Source organism: Mobula hypostoma, chromosome 14, assembly GCF_963921235.1.
Source record: "Mobula hypostoma chromosome 14, sMobHyp1.1, whole genome shotgun sequence".
In the NCBI taxonomy this organism is placed as follows: domain Eukaryota; kingdom Metazoa; phylum Chordata; class Chondrichthyes; order Myliobatiformes; family Myliobatidae; genus Mobula; species Mobula hypostoma.
The window spans coordinates 29,305,531-29,322,627 of NC_086110.1; the positions used below are offsets into that span (position 1 = coordinate 29,305,531).

At 39.9% G+C, this 17,097-nt stretch overlaps 1 pseudogene; it reads left to right on the plus strand.

Annotated features, from left to right (window-relative positions):
* Nucleotides 1–14,954: 14,954 nt before the first annotated feature.
* Nucleotides 14,955–16,126, plus strand: LOC134356606 (uncharacterized; annotated as a pseudogene).
* The last annotated feature ends 971 nt before the right edge of the window (nucleotides 16,127–17,097 follow it).

Below are 17,097 nucleotides of genomic sequence, written 5' to 3' on the forward strand. Positions count from 1 at the left end.
CTGAATACATCTACAAGGAGTGCTACCACAACAAAGCAGCATCTATCATCAAGGCCCCCCCCCCCCACATCGATTTCATGCTTTCTTTCGCTACTGCCATTAGGAAAGGGGTACAGGTGCCTTAGGCACCACACCACCATGTTCAGGAACATTTATTACTCTTCAAACATCAGGCTTCTGAACCAGCATAGATAACTACATTCATCTCAATGCTAAACTGATTCCACAACCTTTCCAGGACCCTACAATTCATGTTCTTAGTAAGTATGTATGTACTTGTCTATCTATTTATTTATCTACTTCTTTATCTGTTTACTGTATTTGCACAGATAGATATCTTTCGCACCTTGTTTGTTTGTCAGTCTTTCTGTGTAGTTTTTTTCATCGATTCTATCATAATTCTTTGTTCTACTGTGAATACCTGCAAGAAAATGAATCTGTGCCATATGACCATGATAACAAATGTGAATGGTGATATATGACCTATGATAATAAACTTACTTTGAACTTTGATTTTCATTTTTATAAGAGGCACATTTTGGAAAATGCACTTTCTCCTGAATTATGTTATCAGATTCACCTGTAGTTACCATTCCTTGGAATATAAATTTTTTCTTGGTTGTTTGAACAAAATAGTGTTTGCATGTGTAACCATATTTTTAAAATTTAGTTCTATTAACATCAGCGGAAATGTATTTCGGAGAAAAGTACACATGCATTTGTGTGTTTAGCACAAACAATGTAAGATAAACATCCATCTCTGAGCTTTGGATTACCCCATAAGTGAAAAATGTTTGCTTGATATTTACCTTTAGTAAACATTTTCAATTTGAGATTAGAGGTAGTCTTGCAGTGTTGTTAAAAGTTACCTCTCAGTGCAAGCACTGTGACAAATCTCTTTCTAGATGCAAGCAAGAAAGCAGCTGTAACATTTTGTCACTTAGTGTCATATTACCTTGCCTGGTGTTCAGCTCCCCAAGTTGTTGCTTTATTTCCTGCTATTGGTTTCAGAGAGTCCAAGAAATTGGTGAACGTTCAGGTAAATTGGAAAAACTATTTTACTCATGAGATGAATAGTGACAACCTGTCCCTACTGAAGGGTTGTGCCTGCACAGTGAGTAAACGGAGAAGTAGTTGGTTTGGAAACAACTACCTAGGATCAGAATCAGAATCGGGTTTAATATTGCTGGCATACGTCGTGAAGTTTGGTAACTTTGATGCAGCGGTACAATGCAATATGTGATAACGGAGAGAAAAAGTTAAATGAAATAAACAGCACAAAAAATAGGCAATAAAAAACATTGTGAAGAAGTGTTCATGGGTTCGATGTCCATTCAGAAATCAGATGGCAGAGGGGAAGAAGCTGTTCTTGAATTGTTGAGTGTGTGCCTTCAGGCTTCTCAATGAGAAGAAAGCATGTCCTGGTTGGTGGAGGTCCTTAATAATGGATGCCACCATTCTGAGGCACTGTACCTTGAAGATGACCTGGATACTATTAAGGCTAGCATCCATGATGGAGCTGGCTTATTTTACAACTCTCCGCAGCTAACCTTGATACTGTGCATTAGCCCCTCCCCCCCCCCATACCAGATGGTGATGCAGTCAGTTAGAATGCTCTCCACGGTACATCTGTAGAAATTTGTGTGTGTTTTTGGTGACATACCAAATCTCCTCAAACTTCTAATGAAATATAGCTGCTGTTGGATCTAGGTTAGGTCCTCAGAGATATTGACACCCAGGACCTTGAAATTGCTCACTCTTTGCACTTCTGATCCCTCTTTGACGACTGGTGTGTGTTCCCTCGTCTTCTCCTTTCTGAAGTCCACAGTCAGTTTTTTGGTCTTACTGATGTTAAAGTGAGAGGTTGTTGCTGCGACACCACTCAACTAGCTGGTATATCTTGCTCCTGTATGCCCTCTTGTCACCATCTGAGATTCTGCTCACCGTGGTTGTACCGTCAGCAGATTTATAGATGGCATTTGAGCTGTGCCTCACTACACAGTCATGGGTGTATGGAGAGTAGAGCAGTGGAGACAACTAAATAACTTTTAAAGATTTAACCCCACCTCAGCCTATGTTCCCAAGCTTATGCACTGCTGAAATTTAAAATTCCTCCTAACTACTCTTTTTTAAAAAAAAACTCCAATGCTTGATTTGCTCAAAGAACATTTAAACATACTGTAATCTGAATATTGTCAGTGTCCTGTCAAACCTACCTGCCCTTCGCCACTCATCTCTTTTTGCTCTGGTGCTATTAGAAGTAAAATCAACTGTTAGTTTTCCTTTTTGGATCCCTCGTGGTGAAAAAGTTCTTCTACTTCAAAGAAAATAAGGACTCATTAACTTATGGAATTGATGTAGGGAATATTATAAATAGAGGTTTTGAACAATAGAGCTCTTGTGTAAGAAGACTATATGCATATTAGATTAGATTATGAGAACACGCAGACCTCTTTTATTGTTATTTAGTAATGCATGCATTAAGAAATGATGCAATATTCCGCCGGTGTGATATCACAGAAACACAGGACAGATCAAGACTGAAAAACTAACAAAAGCCACATAATTATAACACATAGTTACAACAATACCATAACTTGATGAAGAACAGGCCATGGCACAGTAAAAAAGTTCAAAGTCTCTCGAAAGTCCCACATCTCACGCAGACAGGAGAAGGAAGAAAACTCTCCCTGCCATGCCCGACCACAGTCTGACTCTGAGCCGTCGGAAAACTTCGAGCTCTGATCAGCCCTCCGACAGGGAGTACCGAGCACCATCTCTGCCGAACGCTTCGACCTCAGTCTCGGTCGCCAGCAGCAGGCAAAGCCGGGGATTTTGGGGCCTTCCCTCCAGAGATTCTCGATCGCACAGTAACAGCGGCAGCAAACCGGGCAATCCAGAAATTTCTCCAGATGTTCCTCTGCTTCTCACGTCTGTCTCCATCAACTCAGAATTGTGCACGGCATCCTACTTACAAATATGATATCATTTCACCGGAGAGCTGTGCGTGCTGTGTCGCGCCGCCATCTTCTCTTCCCACCATTTTAATATTTAAAATGGTTTGATTCTACACCTATATGATTGGTAGCTCAGCAGACTTTCTCATGATTCAATATTAAGCATTTGTCTGAGATGTGCCAAACAACGTTTAAAAATCACCCTCAATCATTTATGTGAATAAATTACTTCAAATGTAGCACCCAAATACTCTCTTTTAATCTGTCAATTATAATGGATATGAGCAATCCTCTACAATTACAACATTTACATTGATAAATACCTTTTCATCAAAACCGGATGTGTGCTGGATAGTAGATTGATAGCTTCATTATCTCCATTGCATTACAAAGCGTATACATATGATTGTTTAATTCAGACAGCATTCATCTTTTATGTAATGCTTGTATCGTTGCATCCTAAGATTATAATGGAAAAGAAATTACTAAAGCTGCTGAAATGACCAGCAACAGTCTGTAAATATTTTCAGCGATGGAATGGTAATTATAGTTACTGTTCTTTGAGCACATCCCATTAATTGTGAATTCAATAAAAAAATCCATTCAGTTTTTTTAATTAAAATATGATTCAAAATGAATGATCCATCATCTCTGTGGAGAATTAAAATTAACAATTATCACCTTAATATCTCAAATAAGTTTTAGGCAAAATGCAGTCATTATCTACAACCATTTTTATTCAGTTCAGCAAGGTTATTTTCAGCAAATGGTGTCCATAGCTGATGCATTTGACAGCAGTCTCTACATGTGTCAACCTCAGACATCCTAATGATAGTAATTTTGGTTGATCTAAATTGGATTATAATATGATGTTCCCATTTCGTCATCTCCTTATCAGTGGTTGGCTCTATTATAATTGGAGCATAAAGTGAACTGCAGAACCTATTTAAGGATCAGTGAGCCTGTAACACTAAAATAGAGAATAGCTCTGCCTATTTGTAACTGGGTTACACTATTATCTCTTATCTGTAATTGAGAGAGTACGTTACGAGTCATGAGTTTATCAGTGTACAGAAACACTGTTGGGCTTTCTGTCATGTGTCTCCTGAAGGGAATTAATTGCTATCTTTCACAAATAAAAAGCAAAAGTGTGTTCTGGGAAATCTAGGTTTGTGCCTGTAGCATTTATTATTGCAATTTAGTGTGTTGGCAGATCAGTTGTAAATCATTGTGTAAAAAATAGGGACATTTGATGAGACAGAACACTCTGCTGTATATATTAGAGGTGGTGACTATATGTTCTGCAGGCAAAATATGTAATTTATTTGAGAGAAGCAAGGAGAAAATTTTTGCCACAGTGGATGCACAGAACAAAATAAAGTTAGCTATTTATATAGAAAATGAGCGAGGAAGCCTCAAAGTATTACAATGGCATAATAATTGCACATCTTTTAGTCTATGTGATGCTTCAAATTGCTTGCAGTTATTTGCTCCCTGCATTAGATTGCACCCATTTAATAAATTGCTGACAGAATATTGCGAAACAAAAATTAATATATAAAGGAATTTAAGTGCCATTTAATCTGTAACAGACACTACAAAAACAATAACAAAAATGGCCACACCCCACACTAGTGCGATGCAATTCTCTAAGTAGATTTGAATGTAGCTGGGTTTATAATTGACTCTAAATGGAAGGTCAAAGTTCAAATTATCCAGATGGTAACACAGTTTCTGCACTGTTCTGCATCAAAAACAGTATATGTTAAGTATAGAGAAGAACCTTTGGAGTGTGTGAGTTGCCATAGTGCTTATCAAAGAGAACCTTATTACTTTCTACGTTCAGTGATAGCATATTTGTTTCCTATTCCTAAGGAGCATGGAACAGATATAAGGTAAAGGTTCTTCCAACTGCCCCAACAAAGTGTGTTAACCCATGACCTTTGGCTGCTCCATCAGTGTGTCACTGCTGTTTTCCACATCAGATATAACTGAGTGAAGTAGTTTATTGCTAATTACCTATGAGTGATGGACAACTTTCTACTCTGGACCCCTCCATTGTAGAAACTGGGTCAAGGGATCCCATATTTATGTCTCTTAGGACATTCACAGCCAACAGAGTGAGAGGAAATTTTCATCTCTTCTTGATTTAAACCTGTGCCCTAGAGCTAAGAGAGCAAATGCCCAAATGCATTCACAAGCCAATTTCTCTGTGTATATTTTTAAACCTTTCCGATCAGGATGTGTGTGCATGGACAATCTCCGCTGCACCAGAACATTTTGTATCGATCCAACATTAAATAAAACTTAATCACCTTTCTGCGCCAGCCTTTACCTGTTGATATTAAAAGCCGTTTTTCCAAATATTTCCCCTATGTCAGAAATGACTGAGGTTGAATGTGGAAGATATCAGGTCTCTTTCTAACCTCAGTGTACAGCGTAAGAGAGTAGCCAGACAAAAAAATAGATTTAGATCAATGACTCAGGGTAAATTTGGAACCATTTTAGATCAGACAGAAGTCAAACAGAGTGACAGTTGATGTGCAGTAAGAGTGATATCTGCCCTTTCAGTGTCAGCCATAATTTTAATTTGCAGGTGATAAAGAATACCAGTCTAAGTGGATGGTGGTGAGGGAACCCTCTTTAAATATACAGTTCAGATTGAATTATATCATTGGGAACTGACTGCTATGTTTACCTGCAACGAAATTTTGCGAGCACAATTATTGTGATGGAAATAAATATTGAGATGGATTTCAAACAGGTTGCCTTAATTATTATGACACATTTTCAGCACAACACAAAATAAAGCATCCCCTGATGTGTGGGTTATCACCAAATAAAAACTTCATGGCTGAAAGCCTGCTCCCATAGCATGCTCACGTAATGGAATCATGTTTCAGCAACTGATATTTAAACAATGGAATCTATATTCGTAAAATGAAGTTAGTTGAATGTCTTTGTTAACAATTGCATATGTGATTTAAACTCAATTTTCAGTGGATTCATCTGAAAGACCTGCTGTTGGATTGAAAAAAATCAATGAAGTGTTGTTCTATTTTACTTGGACATTTATCATATGCAAAAACAGATATATCTCTCTGAAAAATTTAAATTAATTTAAAAATCAGAATCAGGTTTAATATCACTGGCATATGTCATGTAATTTGTTATGTGGCAGCAGTACATTGTAATACATAACAATAAAAACTATAAACAACAGTAAGAGGTTCAATATATAGATATATGTCCTGGGTGAGGAAGGGGTGAGTGGTAAACCATATATATATATGTTGTAACTGGGTTACCTGTCTGGACACACCCCTCTACTGACTGCTCCGGTGGCTCCTCCCACAGATCCCTGAATAAAGGCGATTGCGCCATTGCTCCTCCTCTCAGTCCAGGGGCAGATACTCAGCATGGTGGAGCTCACATTTTACTGCTAATAAAAGCCTTTCAGTATTTACTCTACTTCCAGTCTTTTGGAGTTATTGATGGTGCATCAGGGGGTGTCCTTAATGATGCATTCCTCCTTTTTGAGGTATCGTTCCTTGAAGATGTCCTGGATGCTGGGGAGGTTAGTGCCCATGATGGAGCAGAATGAGTTCACAACTTTCTGCAGCTTATAGTAGTTTGCTGCTGTGGAGTGCCCCTTCCCCCCATACTAGATGGTGAAGCAGCCAATTAAACTGCTCTCCATGGTACATCCGTAGAAATTTGGAAGTATCTTTGGTAACAAAGTAAATCTCCTCAAACTCCCAATGGAATTAGCTGCTATCATGTCTTCTTTGTACTACGTTGATATGTTGGGCCCAGGATAGACCTTCGCAGATGTAGACACCTGTGGACTCGATGAGGAGTGATGTGTGTTCCCTCGTCTTGCCCTTTCTGAAATCCACAATCAATTCTTTGGTCTTACTGACGTTGAGTGCAATGTAGTTGCTGCGACACCACTCAACCAGCTGATGTATCTCGCCCCTGTACACCTTCTCATCACCATCTGAAACAATCAATTTAACAATTACATCAAAATTGAAAAAAATGATACTTCAGAGGAGGGGAACCAACTGAAAGGTGCACTATATTGATCTGTAAAAGTTGCTTGCAATTTTTATTTAAATTGTTTCACCGTGATGCAATACATGTTTTAAATATCAGCTGGATCCAAATATCAATCACAGTCTCATTATATCGTAGTATTTGATATACTGCAGGTATTATCATGTTTTTCCCAAGATTATGTGTGTCTTTATTCTATGGTCACAGTAAGACAATAATATTCCCAGTAGAACGTAGTGGTCTTTTGTTTGTTAAAGTGCCTTTGACAATGACAATGCTGAGGCTGGAGCAATAGATTCTGGAAAAGGATCAACAATCCAATGCAGGGGATCTGATTTACACCTTAATTCCACATCCCATTCCCATTCTGACATGTCTATCCATGGCCTCCTCTACTGTAAAGATGAAGCCACACTCAGGTTGGAGGAACAACACCTTATATTCCATCTGGGTAGCCTCCAACCTGATGGTATGAACATCGACTTCTCTAACTTTCGCTAATGCCCCTCCTCCCCCTCGTACCCCATCTGTTACTTATTTTTATACACACATTCTTTCTCTCACTCTCCTTTTTCTCCCTCTGTCCCTCTGAATATACCCCTTGCCCATCCTCTGGGTCCACCCACCCCCTCCTTGTCTTCCTTCCCGGACCTCCTGTCCCATGATCCTCTCGTATCCTTTTTGCCTATCACCTGTCCAGCTCTTGGCTCCATCCCTCCCCCTCCTGTCTTCTCCTATCATTTTGGATCTCCCCCTCCCCCTCCAACTTTCAAATCCCTTACTCACTCTTCCTTCAGTTAGACCTGACGAAGGGTCTCGGCCTGAAACGTCGACTGCACCTCTTCCTAGAGATGCTGCCTGGCCTGCTGCGTTCACCAGCAACTTTCATGTGTGTTGCCTCATTTACACCTTATGGCTTTGAGACTGAAAGGGAGAACAGTGCATAATGTTTGGGGAATTTGTAAAAATGTCTATATATTGGATTGTAATAAAAAAAGAGGTGTTCAAAAATTAGCTAGATTCTAAAATCAGCCAGTTAGCTAAATTATTGAATGAGGTATTTTCTTATTGTATAATGCTGGTAACTGGTAAGAGGGGTGTTAAAGTTGTCCTCCATTACCTGCACGATAATAAGGTTGTACTGTGTAGTAAAACATGCAAAGACAATTTGCAAGAATGTCTTCAGATAATATTTGATTGAGCTATGCATGAAAATATTAGGATAATAAAACAGGTTAGTACAGTGATTACCAATGGGGACAGTACCACCTCCAAGGGGGCGGTTACACATCCTAATGGTGTCTTAGGGGAAATAGAAGTTGTCAGGGCCATTTAAGATTCTTCGGGGGGGGGGCGGTGCGGTATCTATGGACTCTAATTATGAGAGTTTATGTGATTGGTCAATTGTGCTAACTGGAAAAGTATAAATGTAGCTTGCTGAGCATCAGTTCTATCCTGACTAATATTCAGGTTCCAATGTTAATCCTTGTCAACGTGATTTTTGCTGTTGTGATTGTCTTCATCTTCACCTCGCCATTCCTTTGCGTGTGGCTACCATTGTTCCATCCACGTCAACTTGCTGCCATCGCCAACATCTGATAGGCATTTCCAGTTTCTGTTAATGTCTTATTTTAATTTAGCCTTGTTAGTCATGGATAAATACGTATATTGCGATCACTATGAGTCTGAAGATGGTGAAGCCTTGAATTCTTATTCTTCTAAGAAACAGAAACTACAGAAAGTGTGTCAATGCAATGTTACATACCTGGAATATGGTTTTATTCCATTCCTGTCAGATCAGCGACAGCCCATGTAGCTTATTTGAAATACTGTACTGTCTAATGAAGCCATGAAACCATGAAGATTGCAGGAACACTTCTGTAAAAGACACCCTGAAAAGGCTGCTTATGGTATTACTCAGTTCCAGGAGATGAATGAAGCATTTGAAAAGCACATTTGCCATTTGCCAAGGAAGCCAAAATGACCTTGATAGTGGTCCCATTGTTTCTTATAACATTTCCAAAATGATAGCAAAGTGTGGAAAATCTCATATAGTTGGTGAAAGGTTAATAATGCCTGTTGTATCAGAAGTGCTCACCACCGTTCTCAAAATGGATGCACGTAATTTAAAATCAATTCCTCTGAGTAATAACTCTTTAGCTCATTGTATTGATGAAGTGAGTGAAGATGTTGAGTATCAACTATGCACAGAACTGCAAAAATCAGAATTTGGGATGTAATTGGATGAGTCAATTGTGTGAGACAATGAGGCATTGCTAATGGCATATGTACAGTTTATCAAAACGGAAAAGTTTATGAAGAGATTCTCTTTTGCAAAATGATAACAAGCTCAACATGTTTATTGAGGATAAAAATATTCTGATTAGGATAATGATTTCTTGTGCAACAGATGGAGCACCAGATATGACAGGTCATCATGCTGGTTTAGTGGCATTTATGAAAAAAGAAATTTCAAGTGTGCAACATCTCGCAGCCAAAAATCTCAGCCAGCAACTTTTTCAAGTATGACTCTTGTGATATCTGCTATCAACAAAATTAAAGTTCATCCATTAAATAGCAGAATATTTTTCCAGTTATGCCAAGTTACGAAGAAGAGTTTGAATGCTTGCCTCTTCACACTGAGGCACATTGGCTGTCAAAAGATTGCTGCTTAAAGCATTCCTTTGATCTTTTTGACACTGTAGTTGAATTTTTGTCAAAGTTGACAAGAGCTTGGGAAACAAGACTGAAAATGTACGTGGAGATGTGGCATATCTAGTTGATTGGTATGACAAAATGAAAATTCTAAATATGAAAACTGCAGGGTGAGAATTTCAAATTAACCCAGGCAAAAAGTGCAGTGTCCACTTCTAACAAGAAATTGGAAATATATAAGCAAAACATTTGGAAACGAATGTTCTCATAGTTTCCTTTCATGGAAAGTATGGCACCCATTCACAGAAGGTGATTTGCAAGAGTACTGCTTATACCTGTAGTTATTGATAAAGGATTTTCAGAATCGATTCAAGAAATTAAACGATCTGGAAATTGCAGACTGGGTAATTAACCCATTTCTTTGCGAGGTGGAAGTGCAGGAAGAGATCTTGCATGAAGAAATTATTGAAATTCAGAATGATGAAGAAGCAAAAATGCTTTTCAAAAATGTCAGCTTTTGTGGTATGTGGCTGTACTGTCATAAGCAGTTTGCTAGTCATTTAAAAGAGCCAAACTGCTCTTCATTACACTTCCATCGTCCTACCTTGTTGAAAGAGGCTTCAGTGCAGTGAATCACATAATCACAAAAAACAGAAACCGCCGGGACATTGTTAGGCTTTTGCTGTCACAACTCGAACCAGATACTTGCTAAAAACTATGAAGCTCAAGGATCACTTTGATATCAAAGCTACTGTACAGTCACAGATACTGTGTAAGCTAGATTTAAAGAGAAATAAAAATTTAAAGCAGAATCAATTTTCTCATGTTAGCATATGGTAGACATATTTTTACCCTATGGGGCACTGGAAAGCATATTGTGCCCAAGAGGAGCGTTGGTAAGTATGGTGAGCGATTGGATGTTTGAGGGTTCCTGAACATGTGGGGTGAGTAATGAGGTTCCTGTACCTTCTTCCTGATGGCAGCAGTGAGAAGAGAGCATAGCTTGGGTGATGGAGATCCCTGATGATGGATGCTGCTTTCCTGCAACACTGCTATGTGTGATGTGCTCAGTGGTGGGGCGGGCTTTACCTATGGTGGACTGGAACAAATCCATTTCTTTTGTAGTATTTTCCATTCAAGGGCACTGGCATGTCCATAACACGCCATAATGCAACAGACAATATACACTAGAGCGCAATCTATAGAAGTTTGTCTAAGTTGTAGATGACATACTGAATCTTCGCAAACCTCTAAGCAAGCAGAGGCTTTCTTTGTAATAGCACTTACATGCTGGACCCAAGACAGATCCTCTGAAATAATGCAGAGGAATTCACAGTTGCTGACCCTCGTACCTCTGAGAGGACTGACTCATAGACCTCTAGTTTCCTTTTGAAATCAATAATTACAGTAGCTCCTTGGTTTTGCTGACATTGAGTGAGAGGTTGTTGTTGTGACACCACTCAGCCAGATTTTCAATCTCCCTCCTATATTCTGATTTATTGCCACCTTTGATTTGGCCAACAACAGCGGTGTTGTCTGCAAACTTGAATATGGAATTGAAACTGTGCTTTGCCACACAGTCATAGGTGGAAAGGACTAGAGCAGGGGGCTAAGCGCATAGTCTTGCAGTGCACCTGTGCTGATGGAGATTGTGGAGGAGATGTTGTTGCCAGTCTGAACTGTCTGGGGTCTGCAAGTGAGGAAACCAAGGATCCAATTGCACAGGAAGGTATTGAGTCCAAGGTCTTGAAGCTTATTGATTAGTTTTGAGGGGATGATGGTACCGAATGCAGAACTGCAGTTGATAATGAGCATCCTAAAGTATGCATCTATTGCTGTCCAGATGTTTCAGGGTTAAGTGAAGTGAGAAGCTGATGAAATAGCATCTGCTGTGAGCCAGTAGGCAAATTTAGCAGATCTATGTTGCTTCTCAGGCTGGAGTTGATGAGTTTCATCACCTACTGTACCTCTCAAAACATTTCATCACAGTGGATGTAAATGCTATGGGATGATGGCCATTGAGCTAGGTTACCACATTCTTCTTAGGCACCAGTATGATTGAAGTCTGTTTGAAGCAGGTGGGTACCTCAGACTGCCAACATGAGAGATTAATGATATTGATGGACACTCCAGCCAGTTGATCAGCATATTTCTTTAGTACTTGGCCAGGTACCCTGTCTGGGCTGGTGGGTTCACCCCCCTGAAGGATACCCTCGCGTCAGCCTGAGACACTGAAATCACAAGCTGTGGGAGTTCATGAAGATTCCTCCATGTTTTGACGGTCAAAGCGATCATAGAAGGCGTTGATCTCTTCTGGAAGCAAAATTCTGTTGTCACCTATGTTGCTTGATATCATGGCTTTGTAAAAATGAATGTACTATTTGCTCAGATGATCTGAGGAGGGAGAAGTACGAAATGGTGCTGATCAAAAGGAGAAGGTATATTTTGGATGTTATGAACTTTTAGGATTTTAGAGGTAATCACAGAAAGATGATGGTCAACAAACAGATGTCATGACCCTCACAGTTTTGTGAATTGATCCTATAGATGTTTGAGAACACCTAGGGCTCAACACATAGAATAAAAGGCCTGGAGAGAAAGGGGAGTATTTTGTTTCTAATTTCTAAACATCGAGTTAATATTACTAGGGAATAAGGAATTCTGCTCCTCTGTCACTTACTAAATTCTGGAACATGTGAAGACACAGTTGTCAGACTTGGCATAACAAAATTATGGAATTCCCAAGGGTTAAGAAGTCGAGGAGGATATACTGTAGCTGTAGGGAGGATACAGGCTGGAGAAATTAGGGACCGGAAGCAAGGTATGAGCACAGGGAAATTTAAATACAAAGATGAGAACTTTAAAAGCAAGGCAATGCTGGACCAGGGGTCAGTTGTTTGGGTTAGTGAGCTGGAAACAATGTTCACTTTTAAAAGTCAGAACAGAGCTTAGTTTGCAGCTGTAAGCCAGAGCATGAAATCATGGAATCTTTTGTTCATGATGATATGGCTCTAGATTGTGAATGGAAATCATTCGATTTGGTCTGTTTTCAGGGACTTTGACCTCAATTTGATTGTTAAAATATATTGCTTTTTTAAGAAAAGAATTTGCATAATTTAGGATCAGGAAAAATTAATTCCAGAAGTGTCTTTCCACCTGAACTTATTACATAGAAGGTGTACAGTCTTGGTCTTCAAGCGCCTCCGGTGTCACCCTGTAGCCTTGAGCTTTCTGTTTTATAAAGTATATAATATACAGAAAAATTTGAATTTCAGAACAAAGTAAACATTTGAAAAAATGTCATAAATTACCAACTAAAAGTAACTTGTAGGAGCCATGTGTATACTGTGCTGGAAGTTCATTATGTGTATCATGGTAACTAGTCATATATTATTGGGTGCATCGTGATGGCGAAGGGAGTGAGTTACATATTCGTGCTTATTTTATGGCAGCTTATAGCTTGAGACCGTAGAGGTCATATCTTTGCTGACTGCTGAGATAACACTCAATAATGCTTAATTGTATGCCTGCTAATTGCTAATAAAGGATTGGAATAGAGAATTCGACTCTTTGGAGCAATCATTGGAGCCGTGGGTGTGTCACACAAGTATAACAACTCTGTGGGGTCACACGCTGGTGGCAGTTGTTTTTGTTTGAATTTGGTTTCAATTTTGCCATTACAGTAAACATTTGATTTCTTATGTCAGTGAGTTTTCTTTTGCGAAGCCTAATTGTTATTTGTTTAGTATCCCAAAACGGTAATTACTCATTTCACATAATGGTTAATTTCACCAATATATTTTCCTTGCTTTGAGTATCTGTGTTTGTAATTTTCCGTAGACTTCAGTCATTCAGAATAAAAGGTGGAAATCCGTCCTCTTAAATTAACAGAAAAAACCCAAAGTCCTTCCCCTTCGTCTTCCATGTTTAGATTCTCCTATTCATTGCATATAATGTAACTATAAGCCGTTTTACCTTGCCTGCTTCCACTACCTACTGTGCTGCCACTTCATTTGCATAATTAATTTGCCATAACTTTGGTCTTACATACTTCAACTACCAGCTTATTCCTTGGTCTGGATGATTTTCATAAAGCCATGCTGTCCAGTGTCACACCACATGGAAATAAGTTTTTTAGCCCATCCATTCTGCAATGTCCATCAAACACACATTTATCCTAGACAAATTTCACATCATTTTCTCCACACTTCCACTAATTCCTTCCAGATTCTACCACTTATCTGTACTCTGACAATTTACAGTGACCAATTAACCCACCACCATGCACTCCTTTGGGGTATAGTACAATACTGGAGCACCCAAAGGAATTCGAGAGAGAATGTGCAATCACCATACAGATAGCACTTGAGGTCATCTTGAACATAGAGTTATTTCAGCTCATTAAATCAGCATTCCAGATCAGGGATTACCTTCATAATTGTTTTGTGTATAACACAGTTTCTCTCATAACCTGTACAATCATATCACTTCATTTTCTACAGTATGCCACAGCATGCTAGTGGCTCCAATTCATTAGATGTTTGAGGAGATTTGGTATGTCACCAAACTGCAAATTTCTATAGGTAGACAGAAAACCCACTCTCAGATTTTTAGGAACAGATTCTTTGCCTCTTCAGTGAGGTTTCTGAACACTATTTTGTCATTCTTCTTTTACACTGTTTATTTATTTCTGTAACTTTCAGTAATTTTTATGCCTTGCATGGTACTGCTGCAAAACAACGAACTTCATGATGTATGCCTCTCTGACTGAAGACCTGCGACTAGTGGTGTGCTCCAGGGATCGTTTGTTGTTTGTCATCTATATCAACAATCTGGATGATAATGCTGAAAACTGGGTAAGCAAATTTGCAGCTGGCGCCACGAATGGGGATGTAGTGGACAGTGAGGAAGGCTTGTAGTGGGATGTGGACCAGCTGGAAAAATGGGCTGAAAAATGGCAGATGGAATTTAATGCAGATAAGTCTGAGGTGTTGTACTTTGGGTGGACAAACCAGCATAGGAGTTAAGCCTGATTTATACTTCTGCGTCAACACGACGCCGTAAGTTCTGCGTCACCGCAAACCCAACGCAAAGCCGACGCGGAACCCTACATGAGAACCTGCATTGCTGCGACGCGCACCTCTCCCAAAATGTAACTGTGCGTCGCAACAACGCAGACTGTAAGAACTGTGATTGGTCCACTTGGAAATCGCATTTCCTCCTATGTATTTCCGTTACAGTGCTCTTTTCCGCCTTTTCACAATTGAGAGAGAAGTGTGGAAAATGGACCAAAACAAGGAGAGGTTAATGGAGGAAGTCCGAAAATATGTACATTTGTATGACTCCTCGTCACCCTACTATAAAGACTGCCAGATGGCATCAAATTCGTGGATTTAAATTTCCAAAAACATGTGTCTGAATGTCACGGAATGCACAAAGAGATGGAAGAACTTGAGGGACAAGTACGTCCGTGCCCGGAAAAAACTCTCCAAGAAGAGCGGGGACCTAGGCGGAAAAAAAATACCGGTGTTTTATTTGCCTCTTTCTTGGCTGGCACCACATATTAAGCACCGGGAAACAGAGTCAAATTATGACGATAGCAAGGTAAATATAACATGCTGTTTGTATCATAAACATTCCTGTTGTTGTGCTTAGGCTAGTTAGCAAGCTAGTTGTAAACACGACATATTGATTTGCGCAAAGATAATTCTTCCATGAAAGAGAAATGCATTACGTAATAGGCTTTAATTGTATCTGGCTTGCTCATAAAGCAATAACCAGCATTCTGCCAATGTAGGCATATGCCGATTTCTCTTTTTGATAGGTCTGCCAATCTGTGTACAGACACTGAATACATGTATTACCTGTATGTATAATAACAAAGACTAACAAACTATTTGCAATTTCTTTCATAATCACAGGATGGAAATGATTCACCCTCAGGGTTGTCCAACTCCTCAGTTGCTGAGGAAAACCAACAACCAGACATTCCATCTCCAAGTGCAGAATCATCATTAAGTAGTGAGCCAGCTCCTCTGGGCCCCACGCCAGCTCCTCTGCCCCCCACACAGCTCCTCTGTCCCCCACGCCAGCTCCTCTGCCCCCGGCCCAGCTCCTCTGTCCCCCATGCCAGCTCCTCTGCTCCCCCGTGCCAGCTCCTCTACCCCCCTGCACCAGCTCCTCTGACCCCCAGCCCAAGGATATCACAGAGGAAGAGGAAAGGATATGATGACTGGTTTCAGCAGCAGTTCGCCCAGTTGGATGAATGTAGGTTGGGACTGGAACCAAGACTGCTGAACGAAAATGATGAGGTCTCCAGGTTTGTGCAAACACTTGCTGATATGCTGCGGAGGCTGCCAGAGGAGCACAGGGCACAGACAATGTTTGATATCCACAAACTGCTACTTGAGAGGCAGCAGGAGAAACAATCTATTATGTTTTCCTTTTTCATGTAACACTTTGCACCTTGTATAATGTTGTGCATGGTATTGCAAATAAATAAAAACTTGACTTTATAACAGGTCTTTATTTTTTTATTCGAACAGCTACATTTTATTTCTATGTTCATTTATTGTACGTCCTTACAATTTACTGATTAAGTTGGCCACGACACACTATTTTGTTCTGCCATGGTAAAAATCCTTGTGGTGATTGAAAGAAGACTATCAGGTCATTCCGTACACCAAGGGCAGCTCTGGTGGAACGGCGCCTTGAAAGGTAATGAGGATCTACAGGTGCCAAAAGATTCGTGTCCCCTGCCACCACCCGGCGCCACTCACCTGGCTGAGGTGACTCTGTGGCGTCTGAGTCTGCAGAATTAGCAGGGATGTATCTGCTCACAGGAGTGTTGGCTTCATCAGTGTAGGCGAGGAGGTTGTGTAGAGCAATACAGGCTTTGACAATGTTCACTGCTTTGTCAGGCAGAAATTCTAGTGGGCGACCGAGGATTCTCCACCTTGCCACCAAAATGCCAAATGTGTTCTCAATCACCCACCTGGCTCTGGAGTGATGGTAGTTATACTTCTGCTTTTCCATGGTCATATTCATCCCTATGTAGTAAAACATAAAAGATAAAACTCAATATTAATAAATAGCAAATTATTGTGTGCCAATGTAGCTGTGATCACTACAAACATTTAAGGGTATATATATATATATATAAAATCACACAAAGCTAGCAGTATTACTAAAAATGAAATGAAATTAATTTTGATGGAATATAATGTCTCTGACATACCTGGAAAGGGTCGCATGAGATTGTTGTGTAGGGGGAAAGCAGCATCACCAACGATTACATGTGGGATTTTGACTCCTGTTCCTGGAAGATTGGCTGGTGGGGGCAGGTTCAGTTTGTGTGCAAGCAGCAAAGAACCAAATCTGCTCTCCCTGAAGATGCCCCCGTCACTTTCATGTCCGTATCCCCCTA